General features: G+C 50.3%; 1 protein-coding gene across 6 annotated transcripts in view; it reads left to right on the top strand.

The window, feature by feature from the left end:
• The window catches only part of trappc9 (trafficking protein particle complex subunit 9), a 1,142,468-nt gene that overhangs the window by 641,040 nt on the left and 485,406 nt on the right, over positions 1–16,022 (top strand). The gene's annotated exons all lie outside the window — the stretch shown is intronic.

Raw genomic sequence — 16,022 nt, 5'->3', positions numbered from 1 at the left:
TCCTTTGTTAATAAATGAAAGTTTCGACTTCCGGGTGCGGCGATGACCAGCTGAGTCGCACGTTTCGGCAGCTCCCGGTGGAACGGACTTTTGGGCTCTTAATAGGAGCCCCATCGGCAATTTTAACGGCAAATAACACTGTGCGGTAATCCAGAAGGGAATCCCCCCTGGACACGGATGGAAAAAAGAGAGTAAAGTAGCCGGATTGCGGTGGATCCTCTAGAGCAGCGGCCAGGAAGGCAGGCACAAAGCAAGATGGCGTCGGAACGAGGCAGTTTAATATGGGGCCCTGACCAACAAGAGTTCCTGCGGCGTTGCGTAGATGAACTGAAAAAGGAGATGAAGAAGGAGCTGTTGGCCCGATATTACAAGCGATTGAGGGGCTAAAGGAGGAGCAAAAGACCCAGGAACAGGAGCTTCGGGTCGTGAAGGCAAAGGCTGCTGAGAATGAGGACGACATACAGGGTCTGGTGGTGAAAACGGAGATCCACGAGGCACAACACAAAAGATGTGTGGAAAGGCTGGAGGTGCTGGAGAATAATGCGAGGAGGAAGAACCTAAGGATTCTTGGTCTTCCCGAAGGTGCAGAAGGGGCGGATGTCTGGGCATATGTGAGCACGATGCTGCACTCGTTAATGGGATCGGAGGCCCCGACGGGTCCGCTGGAGGTGGAGGGAGCCTATCGGGTTATGGCGTGAAGACCGAGGGCTGGAGAAATTCCTCGAGCAATAGTGGTGAGATTTCTCCGATGTAAGGACAGAGAGATGGTCCTCAGATGGGCAAAGAAAACTCGGAGCAGTAGGTGGGAGAATGCGGTGATCCGCGTATATCAAGATTGGAGGGCGGAGGTGGCGAGAAGGAGGGCAAGCTTTAATCGGGCCAAGGCAGTGTTGCATAAAAGGAAGGTCAAATTCGGAATGCTGCAACCGGCAAGACTGTGGGTCACACATCTAGGGAAACACCACTACTTCGAAACGGCAGATGAGGCGTGGACATTTATTGTCGAGGAGAAGCTGGAGTGAGCGGGCCAGAAAAAGAACGTTTGGGACAAAAGTGGGTGGGTGAATTTGTGGGATGAAGGGGGGAAAAGGGGGAAGAGAGGACTTCCCAAGTTGTTAAACCTGCGACCCTGTAACTTCTCTCTCTTCCTCATGTCGTGGGGGAGGGAGTGAGGAAGGATGAGGAGCTGAGGGCGCCGGCCATTGGGGGCGGGGCCAAAAGGGAAGCGCGGGCTTTGTTCCCGCTACGGTAATCATGGCGGAAGCAGGAAGGAGGGGGCCTCGCACAGTGTGAGCCGAGGTCATGGGGGGAAGCCGAGGTCGGCCAGAGTTTGCTGACTTCTGGGAGCAACATGGGGGGTGCAATTACGCTAGCTTGGGATCTAGCGGGGGGGGGGGGTGGTTAACTGGGTTGCTGCTGCTGGGGAGAAGGGGGAGCTGGTATGGGAGGGGGGGTCGGGGCGCCGCCTGGGGGGGATACAGCTACGTGGGAACCGGGTGAGGAGCTGGATTGAAAAAGGAAATGGCTAGTCATCAAGGGGACGGGGGGGGGGGGGTAAAGAGCCCCCCAACCCGGTTGATCACGTGGAATGTGAGAGGGCTGAACGGGCCGATTAAGAGGGCACGGGTACTCGCACACCTAAAGAAACTTAAGGCAGATGTGGTTATGCTTCAGGAGACGCATCTGAAGCTGATAGACCAGGTTAGACTTCGCAAAGGATGGGTGGGGCAGGTATTTCATTCGGAGCTAGATGCAAAAAACAGGGGGGTGGCCATACTAGTGGGGAAGCGGGTAATGTTTGAGGCAAAGACTATATTGGCGGATAGTGGGGGCAGATACGTGATGGTGAGTGGCAAATTGCAAGAGGAGGCGGTGGTATTAGTGAACGTGTATGCCCCGAACTGGGATGATGCCAATTTTATGAGGCGTATGTTAGGACGAATCCCGGACCTAGAAGTGGGGAAGTTGGTAATGGGTGGAGACTTTAATACGGTGCTGGACCCAGGGCTGGACAGATCGAGGTCCAGGACCGGAAGGAGGCCGGCTGCAGCTAGGGTGCTTAAGGATTTTATGGAGCAGATGGGAGGAGTAGATCCCTGGAGATTTAGTAGACCTAGGAGTAAGGAGTTTTCGTTTTTCTCCTATGTACACAAAGTATTTTCACGAATAGATTTTTTTGTTTTGGGAAGGGCACTGATCCCAAAGGTGACGGGGATGGAGTACACGGCTATAGCCATCTCGGATCATGCTCCACACTGGGTGGACCTGGAGATAGGGGAAGAAAAACAACAGCTTCCACCCTGGAGAATGGACATGGGATTATTGGCAGATGATGGGGTGTGTTTAAGGGTGAGGGGGTGTATTGAAGGGTACTTGGAACTTAATGATAATGGGGAGGTACAGGTGGGAGTGGTCTGGGAGGCACTGAAGGCAGTGGTTAGAGGGGAGCTGATATCTATTAGGACACGTAAAGGAAAGCAGGAGGGTAGGGAAAGGGAGCGGTTGTTGAAAGAACTTCTGAGGGTGGACAGACAATACGCGGAGGCACCGGAGGAGGGACTGTACAGGGAAAGGCAAAGGCTACATGTAGAATTTGACTTGTTGACTATGGGTAATGCAGAGGCACAATGGAGGAAGGCACAGGGTGTACAGTACGAATATGGGGAGAAGGCGAGTAGGTTGTTGGCCCACCAACTGAGGAAAAGGGGAGCAGCGAGGGAGATAGGGGGGATGAGAGATGAGGAGGGAGAGATGGAGCGGGGAGCGGAGAGAGTGAATGGAGTGTTCCAGGCATTTTATGAAAGATTATATGAAGCGCAGCCCCCGGACGGGAAGGAGAGAATGATGTGCTTTCTGGATCAGCTGGAATTTCCTAAGGTGGAGGAGCAGGAGAGAGTGGGGCTGGGAGCACAGATTGAGACGGAGGAAGTAGTGAAAGGGATTGGGAGCATGCAGGCGGGGAAGGCCCCGGGACCAGACGGATTCCCAGTTGAATTCTATAAGAAATATTTGGACTTGCTGGCCCCGCTACTGATGAGAACCTTTAATGAGGCGAGGGAAAGGGGGCAGCTGCCCCCCGACTATATCAGAGGCAACGATAACGCTCCTCCTAAAGAAGGAAAAAGACCCGCTGCAATGCGGGTCATACAGGCCCATTTCCCTCCTGAATGTGGATGCTAAGATTCTGGCCAAGGTAATGGCAATGAGGATAGAGGATTGTGTCCCGGGGGTGGTCCATGAGGACCAAACTGGGTTTGTGAAGGGGAGACAGCTAAATACAAATATACGGGGGCTGCTAGGGGTAATGATGATGCCCCCACCAGGGGGGGAAGCAGAGATAGTGGTGGCGATGGATGCCGAGAAAGCATTTGATAGAGTGGAGTGGGATTAATTGTGGGAGGTGTTGAGGAGATTTGGCTTTGGGGACGGGTATATCAGGTGGGTACAGTTGCTGTATAGGGCCCCGATGGCGAGCGTGGTCACGAATGGACGGGGGTCTGACTATTTTCGGCTCCATAGAGGGACGAGGCAGGGATGTCCTCTGTCCCCGTTATTGTTTGCATTGGCGATTGAACCCCTGGCCATAGCACTGAGGGGTTCCAGGAAGTGGAGGGGAGTACTTAGGGGGGGAGAAGAACACCGGGTATCTCTGTATGCGGATGATTTGTTGCTATATGTGGCGGACCCAGCGGAGGGGATGCCAGAGATAATGCGGATACTTGGGGAGTTTGGGGATTTTTCAGGGTATAAACTGAACATGGGGAAAAGTGAGTTATTTGTGGTGCATCCGGGGGAGCAGAGCAGAGAGATAGAGGATTTACCGTTGAGGAAGGTAACAAGGGACTTCCGGTACCTGGGGATCCAGATAGCCAAGAATTGGGGTACATTACATAGGCTTAATTTAACACGGTTGGTGGAATAGATGGAGGAGGATTTCAAGAGATGGGGCATGGTGTCCCTGTCATTGGCAGGTAGGGTGCAGGCGGTTAAAATGGTGGTCCTCCCGAGATTTTTTTTTGTGTTCCAGTGCCTCCCGGTGGTGATCACGAAGGCTTTTTTCAAAAGAATTGAGAAGAGCATTATGAGTTTTGTGTGGGCTGGGAAGACCCCGAGAGTGAGGCGGGGATTCTTGCAGCGTAGGAGGGACAGGGGGGGGCTGGTACTACCGAGCCTAAGTGAGTACTACTGGACCGCCAATGTTTCAATGGTGTGTAAGTGGATGGGAGAAGGGGAGGAAGCGGCGTGGAAGAGATTGGAGAGGGCGTCCTGCAGGGGGACTAGCCGTTGCCGTTCTCACCAAAGAAATACACCACAAGCCCGGTGGTGGTGGCTACATTGAAAATTTGAGGGCAGTGGAGACGACATAGGGGAAGGACGGGAGCCTCGGTGTGGTCCCCGATAAGAAACAATCATAGGTTTGTTCCGGGGAGAATGGATGGGGGATTTGGAGCATGGCAAAGAGCTGGGGTAGTACAACTAAGAGATCTATTTGTAGATGGGACGTTTGCGAGTCTGGGAACGCTGACGGAGAAATATGGGTTGCCCCAAGGAAATGCATTTCGGTATATGCAATTGAGGACTTTTGCGAGGCAACAGGTGAGGGAATTCCCGCAGCTCCCGACGCAGGAAGTGCAAGATAGAATGATCTCAGAGACATGGGTGGGGGACGGTAAGGTGGCGGACATATACAGGGAGATGAGGGACGAGGGGGAGATCATGGTAAATGAGCTGAAAGGGAAATGGGAAGAAGAACTGGGGGAGGAGATTGAGGAGGGGCTGTGGGCTGATGCCCTACGTAGGGTAAACTCATCGCCCTCGTGTGCCAGGCTAAGCCTGATACAAGTTAAGGTGCTACACAGGGCGCATATGACTGGAGCACGGCTTAGTAAATTTTTGGGGGTAGAGGATAGGTATGCGAGATGCTCGAGAGGCCCAGCGAATCACACCCACATGTTCTGGTCATGCCCGGCACTACAGGGGTTCTGGGTGGGGGTGGCAAAGGTGCTTTCGAAGGTGGTGGGGGTCCGGGTCGAACCAAGCTGGGGGTCGGCTATATTTGGGGTTGCATAAGAGCCGGGAGTGCAGGAGGCGAGAAAGGCTGACGTGTTGGCCTTTGCGTCCCTTGTAGCCCAGCGCAGGATATTGTTAATGTGGAAGGAAGCCAAACCCCCGGGTGTGGAGACCTGGATAAACGATATGGCAGGGTTTATAAAGTTAGAACGGATTAAGTTCGTGTTAAGGGGTCCGGCTCAGGGGTTCACCAGGCGGTGGCAACCGTTCGTCGACTACCTCACAGAAAGATAGAGGGAATGGAAAAGAAGTAGACAACAGCAGCAACCCGGGGGGCGGGGGGGGGGGGGGGGGGGGAGGAATCGGACGGACTCTCAGCGATGTTATTGTATATGTATAGGTATTTGGTATATGTAATTGTATATTGGATTGTTGGATTGTATTTTTGGAGAGTATTTATTTTGGACAAGGCAGTTGCCATTTAGTTTTGTTTTTTGTTTTTGTTTATATATTACTTATTTATCTGTTTAAAACTGGCCACGGTTATTTATATTGCTTTATTGTTGTGTAAACGAAACACTACGTATTGTTATGTTTGGCCAAAAAACTTGAATAAAATATATTTTTTTTAAAAAATGAAAGTTTCCCAATTTTCCAGCCTGCCACTGGCCTTTGCAACATGGTATACCTTAGTTTTTGTTGTTATATTGTTCTTAACCTTGTTTAGCCATGGATTTTTTTCCCCCTCTTACGGTCTTTCTCCCTACTTGGAATAGATTTTAGTTGTGAGCATCATGGAGTCACCAACTGTCTGCTGCCTACTTTGATCACCAGAGCTTCTCTTCAACTATTTTCAATTGCCAGGGCTTCCCCTGAGCCCCCTCCACTTTAGATCTTCCAACCGCAGCCCCTTTTCTACTTAGAGCTTCTGTTCTCCTCTTCTTAACTGGGATCTCACTCTGGCTCCTTTCCCTTTGGGACTGCTTCGGCTTCCTGACCCTTGCCTGGTACTCTTCTTCATTATGGCATTCAGTCATGCAAGGGTTTTGCTCACTTGTGGCAGTCTCTGTGTTCTTCATAACCTTACCCTCCAGAGATGTGAAGATCTTGAAGAGTTGAGGGGCTGCAAGTACACTGCTCATTGAAGGAAGAGCAGGAACAAGACCTCGAAGAGCAGGAAGACTACAGATCGTCATATTGCCTCAGCTGCACAGGGAATTGGCCACCTCCTATACCAGCCGGAAGGGTCTTCACAGGATGCCATTACCTTAAGGGACCATTTCATTCAAGCACATTTCAGCTGAGCCCCTCCGACCCAGGTGGAAAGGCATAATGCGGAACTCGCTCTTGAGCTATCTGTGCTTATACTTCAATTGAAGTAGCAGCGAGAACATGTAAACTCCTGACTGCGAGTGAAGCATGCACATCTGCCAGAGGCTTCATTGTCGCCATTGACACTTGCTCCACTTTCATCACTTAGCTTTTTTCTGCCCCACTAAAGGATGCTTAAACATCTGGTTTCAAGTGTCAATATATACATGATGATGCCTGTAAAAGAAATTAGTACATGGTTACAGGTACGAGAAATCTCAGTGACCTATTCGGTGGTCTGCCCGATATGGTGGACTCCACGCTTGGCTACTTCTACAGCACCATGGCTCTGAGCCATTCCCAGTAGTCGGTAAGTACCTTGGACACACTTTTCCGAAGTTTAGGTACAACATGTTATCTTGGGCACCTCGGCTGGTGTGTCCTCTGGAAGGTGAATATTCAAAGGCCTGCCCTGTGATGTTCCTGTGGATTTGAAGAAGGTTGAGGCGCCTGCTCAATTGTCTATTCCTGCAGCTGAGATGCTCATGGCAGTTCTCATTGTGAACAAAGGCATCTCCAGAGGCTGCTGTACCTACATCATTATAGGGGTAGTCTCTGTCACTGGGCCCTGCTGCACAGATGTCCCATCCTTCAGAGGGTTAAGGAGGCTGATGTGATGATGGTGCCCTGGGAGAGGTGGCACCCTTACCCTCTTCATTTGGCTGACTGAGCCCTTGAACAGATGGCTAGAGGGAACCACCAGCTGGGGCACAACTGACATCCCCTCCAGACATCAGCGCCCCTGACCAAGCAAGGCTACATGGAGTGGCATTCATCTTGTGAACATAAGTGCACAGTTCCTGCATGCACTCCATGTGGACTTGCATATTGCTCCCCAAGGCTGTCCACTCTTTCTGTGGAGGAGCTCATGTGCTCAATGCTCCGATGGTGGCACACCTGTGCTGAATGGACTCCTCCATTCTCATCCCATTACCTGCATTGCTTCAGGGAACTCCGACACCTTGGAGCACATGTGCTGCTGCTGGTCTGTGTCGGGCCTCTTTTCTTATGACTTCTGAGGCCCTGCATTTGTGTTTGCTGAGTGTTGCTTTGTGTTTCCTTCATCCTCTGAGGGTGACTGCTCATAGTTTTCTCTGCCTTTGGCACTACCTCTGCATACCGTAACCATCCGTGTGCAGGGATACCAACGTGGTGACTACTGCTCTGGTTCAGGGTGTGCTTGTATGGTGTGACTGTGCCTCTTCTAAGCACTGCTGTTGCTGCCCTTTGCTGCTGATGGTGAAGGGTCTAATTCCCTTGATATCTGCACCAGGCTCCGTCATGCAACTCAGTCTTTGGTACGTTTCCAGACTAGGTGTAATGCGTTGCACCCCTTTGGTGACCACATTGCTCTCTAATCACTATCTTCACTGCAGATGTCCAACGCACTTCAACTTTCTCGTGGTCTGCTACCTTGGTGATATCCCTGGTCCTCCCCTGCGAGGGGGAGATAACATGAAGGTATGCAACCTTTCTTCTCGTCTGGGCCCTCTCACGGATAAGGACAAAGGAGAGTGTGCCAAGGCACTGATGGCATCCATGGCCAATGTCAGCTGTCCTTATTAGTAGGTGTATGTTTCATTGCTGGCAGATCCTCAGCAGCACCATGGCTTTGAGAGACTAAGTACCCTGGGCACATGTATACCATGCTCAGGAGTAGCATGTAGCCTTAATTGCAACCAGGCTCTTTGGCTGGTCTGCTGGAGAGTGAATACCCAGAGATCTGTCCTGCAGATTTGAAATTACATTACCTTGCCAGTGCTTATCGGATCATTGATCATCATGTGAGACTGGATTCAGTTTCTGCACACCACAGTATTTCTGACGAGATCAGCTATCTCCATCCAGGCCTGCATAGTCTGTGTCTGTGGCCTCTCTTGCCATCCTCTGAAGGAGGACCTTTCTCTCTCTTATGGTCTCGAAGAAGACCTCAAGGGGTGCATCAGCAAAACGAGTGGCTGACTTGCCATGGGTTCCATGCATCTGGCTCTCTGACTTCTTATTATGTTCATGACTGAAGGTAAAACACTAAAACAGCAGCCTTAATAATGGCTGATTAAATTGGACCTGCACTTGAGACTTCCAGTGGCGGCCAAGGAGTGAGTGGTCGCACATTTGATGGCTCCCACTTGGGGTGCAATTTCTGGTCCTTTTTCACCTGATTCAAGAGGTATTTGCTGGCGTAAGGTGCATGAGCAATAAAAGTGCTCCATCGGTGGTGCTGGTTTATGGCTTACCAGAAGAGGCAGCAGCCTGGGTAAGAGCTTATTTGAGGTACGTCACAGGAAAATGGTAACGGTTGCTGGGGTGTCGTTGTCTGCCCTATGGTCTACTAAGCAACGTGTGGACTTTATGAATGTGAAGTTCCAGCAGCAGAGGCAGGTGGCCTCAGACGACCTGGCATAGGTGATGGAGCCGCTTAAGGCAGCTATCGAGAGAGTGGGGCAGGGGCTGGAGGTGTAGGATCTGGAACTCCAGAAGGTGGAGGAATCAGTGGGAGAGTATGAGGACCGCCTGGCCTCGTTGGGGTGGAGATGGTGCTCGTGGCGGTTAGCCATGAGGTTGAGGGAGAAGGTGGAGGACCCAGAGAACTGTTTCAGGAGGCAGGAGGCAGATACTCCGGATTGTGAGGCTGCCTGAAGGGATCAAGGGAACGCAGGCAGCAATGTATGTGGTGAGAATGTTGGAGAAGTTTGGGATGAGGGGGCTCTTTGACCCCTACGCCCGAGGTGGATTGAGCACACAAGGTCCTGAGGAGTAGGCCAAAGATGGGGGAGCCACTGACGGCGATGGTGGTGTGGCTGCATCGTTTTCTCGACAAGAAAATGCTATTGAGATGAGTAAAGCAGATTTTTAAAAAGCACCTGGAAGGGAAACGTGTTGAGGATCTACCAGGACTTGGGTGCAGAGTTGGTCAATCAGCGGGTATAATTGGATCAAGGCTGCTCTATACAAAAAAGGGGTGAAGTTTGGGGTGTGGTATTCCGCTCGGCTGTGGGTCAAGCATCAGAAACGAGAGGTTTATTTTGATGTGCCAGAAGAGGCGAGGGTATTTATGAGACACGATGGACTGGGTGTTGTATGAGGACTTTGACCTTTGGCAATGCTAAAGTGGGTTTACACAATGGACAGTGTGTTGCATTTAATGAATATTGGTAGGAGTGAGTGAGTGTTATTTTTCTTTTTTACTGTTGGGGATTGGCGGGTGACGGACAGCTGGGGAAAAAGGGATGGGCGGAAGCCTTGAGTGGGGGCTACCATTAGAACATTACAGCGCAGTACAGGCCCTTCGACCCTCCATGTTGCGCCGACCTGTGAAACCACTCAAAAGCCCATCTACACTATTCCCTTATCGTCCATATGTCTATCCAATGACCATTTCAATGCCCTTAGTGTTGGCGAGTCCACTACTGTTGCAGGCAGGGCATTCCACGCCTTTACTACTCTCTGAGTAAAGAACCTACCTCTGACATCTGTCTTATATCTATCTCCCCTCAATTTAAAGCTATGTCCCCTCGTGCTAGACATCACCATCCGAGGAAAAAGGCTCTCACTGTCCACCCTATCCAATCCTCTGATCATCTTGTATGCCTCAATTAAGTCACCTCTTAACCTTCTTCTCTCTAACGAAAACAGCCTCAAGTCCCTCAGCCTTTCCTCATAAGATCTTCCCTCCATACCAGGCAACATTCTGGTAAATCTTCTCTGCAACCTTTCCAATGCTTCCACATCCTTCCTATAATGCGGCGACTAGAATTGCACACAATACTCCAATTGCGGCCGCACCAGAGTTTTGTACAGCTGCAACATGACCTCATGGCTCCGAAACTCAATCCCTCTACCAATAAAAGCTAACACACCGCACGCCACCTTAACAACCCTCTCAACCTGGGTGGCAGCTTTCAGGGATCTATGTACATGGACACCGAGATCTCTCTGCTCATCCACACTGCCAAGAATCTTACAATTAGCCCAGTACTCTGTCTTCCTGTTATTCCTTCCAAAATGAATCTCCTCACACTTTTCTGCATTAAACACCATTTGCCACCTCTCAGCCCAGAGCTGCAGCTTATCTATGTCCTCTGTAACTTGTAACATCCTTCCGCACTATCCACAACTCCACTGACTTTAGTGTCATCTGCAAATTTACTCACCCATCTTTCTGCGCCCTCCTCCAAGTCATTTATAAAAATGACAAACAGCAGTGGCCCCAAAACAGATCCTTGTGGTACACCACTCGTAACTGGACTCCAGTCTGAACATTTCCCATCAACCACCACCCTTTGTCTTCTTCCAGCTAGCCAATGTCTGATCCAAACTGCTAAATCACCCTGAATCCCATGCCTCCGTATTTTCTGCAGTAGCCTACCGTGGGGAACCTTATCAAACACTTTACTGAAATCCATATACACCACATCAACTGCTTTACCCTCATCCACCTGTTTGATCACCTTCTCAAAGAACTCAATAAAGTTTGTGAGGCACGACCTACCCTTCACAAAACCGTGTTGACTATCTCTAATCAAATTATTCCTTTCCAGATGATTATACATCCTATTTCTTATAAACCTTTCCAAGATTTTTCCCACAACAGAAGTAAGGCTCGCTGGTCTATAGTTACCTGGGTTGTCTCTACTCCCCTTCTTGAACAAGGGGACAGCATTTGCTATCCTCCAGTCTTCTGGCACTATTCCTGTAGACAAATATGACTTAAAGATCAAAGCCAAAGGCTCAGCAATCTCCTCCCTAGCTTCCCAGAGAATCCTAGGATAAATCCCTTCCGGCCCAGGGGAGTTATCTATTTTCACACTTTCCAGAATTGCTAACACCTCCTCCTTATGAACCTCAAGCCCTTCTAGTCTAGTAGCCTGAATCTCAGTATTCTCCTCGACAACATTGTCTTTTTACTGTGTGAATACTGACAAAAAATATTCATTTAGCACCTCTCCTGTCTCCTCGGACTCCAAGCACAACTTCCGACTACTGTCCTTGACTGGCCCTACTCTTACCCTAGTCATTTGTTTGTTCCTGACATATCTGTAGAAAGCTTTAGGGTTATCCTTGATCCGACCTGCTAAAGACTTCTCATGTCCCCTCCTGGCTCTTCTTAGCTCTCTCTTTAGGTCCTTCCGAGCTAACTTGTAACTCTTGAGCGCGCTAACCAAACCTTCATGTCTCATCTTTACATAAGCCTCCTTCTTCCTCTTGACAAGTGTTTTGACTGCTTTAGTAAACCACGGTTCCCTTGCTCGACCACTTCCTCCCTGCCTGACAGGTACATACTTATCAAGGACACGCAGTGGCTGTTCCTTGAACAAGCTCCACATTTCCATTATGCCCATCCCCTGCAGTTTTCCTCTCCATCCGATGCATCCTAAGTCTTGCCTCATCGCATCATAATTGCCTTTCCCCCAGATATAACTCTTGCCCTGCAGTATATACCTATCCCTTTCCATCACTAAAGTAAACGTAATCAAATTGTAGTCACTATCACCAAAGTGCTCACCTACCTCCAAATCTAACACCTGTCCTGGTTCATTACCCAGTACCAAATCCAATATGGCCTCGCCTCTCGTTGGCCTATCTACATACTGTGTCAGCTGGGTCCAGCTGGTTATGTGGGGGGGCGACCTGTGTTGGGAGGGGTTGGATTTTCTTTGTCTTTGTTTATGGACGGGGGAGGGAACGGATGCTGACGTGAGTGGAATTGGTGTGGCGCAGTTGATTAGGAGGCGATAGCGGCGGACATCTTGGGGAGGGCCCAAGGGGTTGCGAGGCATGGACTTGGAGGAGCTGGTGAAAGAGGAGTTATGGCTGATCGGTGAGGTGGGGGGGTTGCGGGGAGCCTTCCAACCGGTTGATTACGTGAACGTGCGGGGCTAAGTAGCCAGGTCAAAAGGCTGCGTGTTTTCGCACATTTAAGGAGTTTGAAGGCAGACGGTGTGTTTCTTCAGGAGATGCACCTGAAGCACGGTGTCCAGATGAGGCTGAAGAAGGGCTTGGTGGGGCATGTGTTCCACTTGGGGTTGGATATGAAGAAGTGGGAGGTGGCGATGCTGATTAACAAGAGGGTGGTCTTTGAGGTTGGCAGTATTGTAATCGATCCAGGGGGTAGATGTGTGATGGTTAACAGGAAGCTAGAGGGAATGCCTTGATGTTAATGAATGTATATGCCCAAATTGAGATGATGTGGATTTTTTGAGGTGGGTCTCAGCAAAGATTCTGGACCTGGACATGCACCTGCTGATTATGGGGGGAGATTTCAATATGTTTCTGGATCCTGGGTTGGATCGGTCGTACCCAAGGTCCCTGAGGGTGTCGGCTACGGCAAAAGAGTAGTTGGGGTTTATGGAGCGTATGGGGTGGAGGTGGAGGTGTGGGTGGACCTATGGTGGTTTGAGAGGCCGATTGCGAAGGAGTTTTCTTATTTCTCGTACATGCAACGGATATACTCCTGAATTGATTTTCTTTGTTTTGGACAAGGCGCTGTTGGCAATGGTGGTAGCTTCGGAGTACTCGGCAATCGTGGTCTCGGACCACGCACTGCATTAGATGGTGTAGGGAGAGGTTCAGCGGCCGCAGTGGAGGTTGGATGCGGGATTGTTGGCAGACGGAGATTTGTGAGAGCGTGAGGGTGTCCATCTGAAATTATGTGGAACTGAACAATACGGGGGATGTTTCTCCCTCCATGCTGTGGGAGGGGCTGAAAGCAGTGGTAAGGGAGTAATTTATGCAAATTGGGGTGTACAGGGAGAGAGTGGAGCGGGCTGAGAGGTTGAAGTTGATGGAGGAAATTCATAGGGTGGACTCGAGATACTCAATGGTGCCTGAGGAGGAGTTGCTAAAGAAAAAGCAGAGGTTCCAAATGGATTTTGGACTGGTGTCCACAGGAATAATTGCGTAGAGCCAGTGGCCGTTATATGAGTACAGGCAGAAAGCGAGCAGGAGGCTTGCTGACCAGTTGAGGCCTGTGGCAGCGAGGGAGATTGGGAGGGTGAGAGACGAGAGAGGTATGGTGGTATCCGAGCCGGAGGAGGTGAACAGGGTTTTTGGGGCCTTTCATTGGAGGCAGTAGACCTCAGAGCCTCTGGTAGAGGATGAAGGCATGAGGCAGTTTTTGAATGGGTTGGAATATCTGTGGATTGAGGAGGCAAAGGTGCGGGGACTGGGGGCGCTGAGTAGGTGGAGAGCGGTGATGGATTGTGTAGGATCGATGCAGGTGGGGAAGGCCCCGGGGCCGGATGGGTTCCCAAGAAGAGTTTTATAAGAAGTTTGGGTTGGAGTTGGGGCCCCTACTAGTTGAGATTTACAATGAGTCGATGGTTAGGGGGGAGGTCCCCCCGCCTCCCCCTTTCCCCCTCACCTCCCCCAGCGCTATCTCAGGCCTTAATATCACTCATTTTAAAGAAGGACAAAGACCCGGAGAAGTGTGGATCATACCGCCCGATCTCGCTGTTGAATGTCGATGCGAAGTTGTTGCCGAATGTGCTGCCATAGTCTTTGGTGGCTCTAGTACAGATGTGGAGATGAAGGGCTGCCGAAGGAGGCGGTTGCTGAGCTTGTTGAATTACTACTGGGCAGCAAATATTGCGGTGGCTAGGAAAGGGGCGGTGGAGGAATATTTGGTTTTGGGGGTAGATGGATACGTCTTCGAGGACAGTGTTGTTGGCGCCCCTTCCATACTCGCCGGTTAGATACTCCACAAGTCAAATGGTGGTATCAGCACTTGAGAGTTTGGAACCAGTGTCGGCAGCACTTTGGATTGGAAGGCGGGTCGCTGTGGGTGCCGATTTGTGACAATCACGGGTTTGCGCCAGCGGGGTTGAATGTGATGTTCAGGGAGGGGGCGGCAGTTGGGGATAGAATGCTTTAGGGATTTGTTCGTGGGAGGGAGGTTTGCAAACTTGGAGGAGCTGGAGGGGATGTACCAGTTTCCAAGAGTGAATAGATTCAGGTATCTGCAGGTCAGGGACTTTATTAAGAAGGAGCTGCCTTCGTTTCCAACGCTGCCATCCCCGGTGCTGCAGGATAAGCTCCTGTCCGAGGGTGAAATTGGGGATGACAGGGTTGCGGACATATATGGGGAGCTGATGAAGAGGAAGAGTGCTCCTGTGGAGGAGGTAAGGCTCAAGTGGGAGGGGGCGTTGGGGGCTGGAGTGTGGAGGGATGCGCTGTGGAGGGTGAATACGTCCTCATCGTGTGCCAGGCTAAGTCTTATTCAATTTTAAGGTGGTGCATAAAGTCCACATGAGAGTGTCCAGGATGAGTCGGTTCTTCCTGGCGGTGGAGGATAGGTGTGGGCGGAGTGCAGGGGGCCCGGAGAACCATGTACATATGTTTTGGGCATGTCCAAGATTGCGGGGATTTTGGAAAGGATTTTCGGACGTGATGTCGAAGATTTTTGGGGTGGAGGTAACTCCAAGTCCGAGGTGACGATATTTGGAGTGTCTGAGGATCTGAGAGGTAGGGATAAAGGCCGTTGTCTTGGCCTTTACCTCCCTGATAGCCTGGAGACGGATTTTGTTGTGTTGGTAGGACTCTGAGCCTCTAAAGGCAGGCGTATGGGTAAGTGATTTGGCAGAGTTCCTGCATTTGAAAATGATTGTTCACCATTCAAGGGCAGAGGAGGGGATCACCTTGAGGTGAAAGCTGTTTATCGACTTCTTTAAGGGATATTGAGTCTTCAGCAGCGGGGGGGGGGGCCTGTTTTATTTTTTGTTTGGGTGGGGGGGGGGGGAGAGAGGAGGGTAGAAGATTGGAAGAGGGAGATAGGTGCCAGGGTGGCAGCAAGCCGATTGGGGGTGTTGGTTTGGAGGATGGGCAGGGGGGGGAAGGGAGGGAATGGTCCAGGGAGAGTGGGGCTTTGTTACCTGTTGCCATTGTTGGATTTTGTATTTTTGTGTTTATGGATATATTTTAAATGCCTTCAATAAAATGCTTTTCAAAAAAACATTTGGCCTGCACGAGTAGTCCTGTCTCCCATTTCCACTCCTGCAGCTGCTAATTAGCTGCCAAACTAATTTCCATACCAATTAAGAGGCTGCCCTTGTGAAAATCAGGCTGATGACGTCTTGCACCTGGGGTAGATTTGTGACTTGGACGATGTCTTGACTTCCGTTTCCCACTGGCAAATGAAAAATGCAGCCCAGGGGTTTGTAATGGCAGAAATCATTTTCCTCTTACGCTTTTTCGCATAGATATATATGCAGCAGAGATAATAAACTCCCATAAATTCATGATTTTTATTTTTAAGCTGTTTTATAGACTGCTATTAAATACAATCAACATAATATATTTTGGAACAAAGTTGCTTGGAGCATTTAAAGTTTTCTTCTTCCTGTATTCAGTATTCTTCTTTCCCCCTTTAATGTTCTCCATATACAAGGAAACAAAAAGTTGTCTAATCCCTTCTCCTTTACCGGTGGAACTTTGAAACTGGCATAAGGGGTGGTATTTTCCACGCCACCTACAGCGTGTTTCGTGGCGGCGGAGGCAGCCCACTATTGGCCGCCAGCAGGGTCTTCTGATCCACCACTGTCAACAGGATTTCCCATTCTATGTACCCCAGCCGCCAGTAAACCCATGGCGGGGTTTGCCATCTGGCAAGAATGGCTGGAAGATTCTAACCAAGATGTACGTGA

The sequence above is a fragment of the Scyliorhinus torazame genome, chromosome 11, assembly GCF_047496885.1.
Source record: "Scyliorhinus torazame isolate Kashiwa2021f chromosome 11, sScyTor2.1, whole genome shotgun sequence".
In the NCBI taxonomy this organism is placed as follows: domain Eukaryota; kingdom Metazoa; phylum Chordata; class Chondrichthyes; order Carcharhiniformes; family Scyliorhinidae; genus Scyliorhinus; species Scyliorhinus torazame.
Note: the sequence above shows the minus strand (reverse complement) of the source record. Positions and strands in the feature narration are given on the sequence as shown.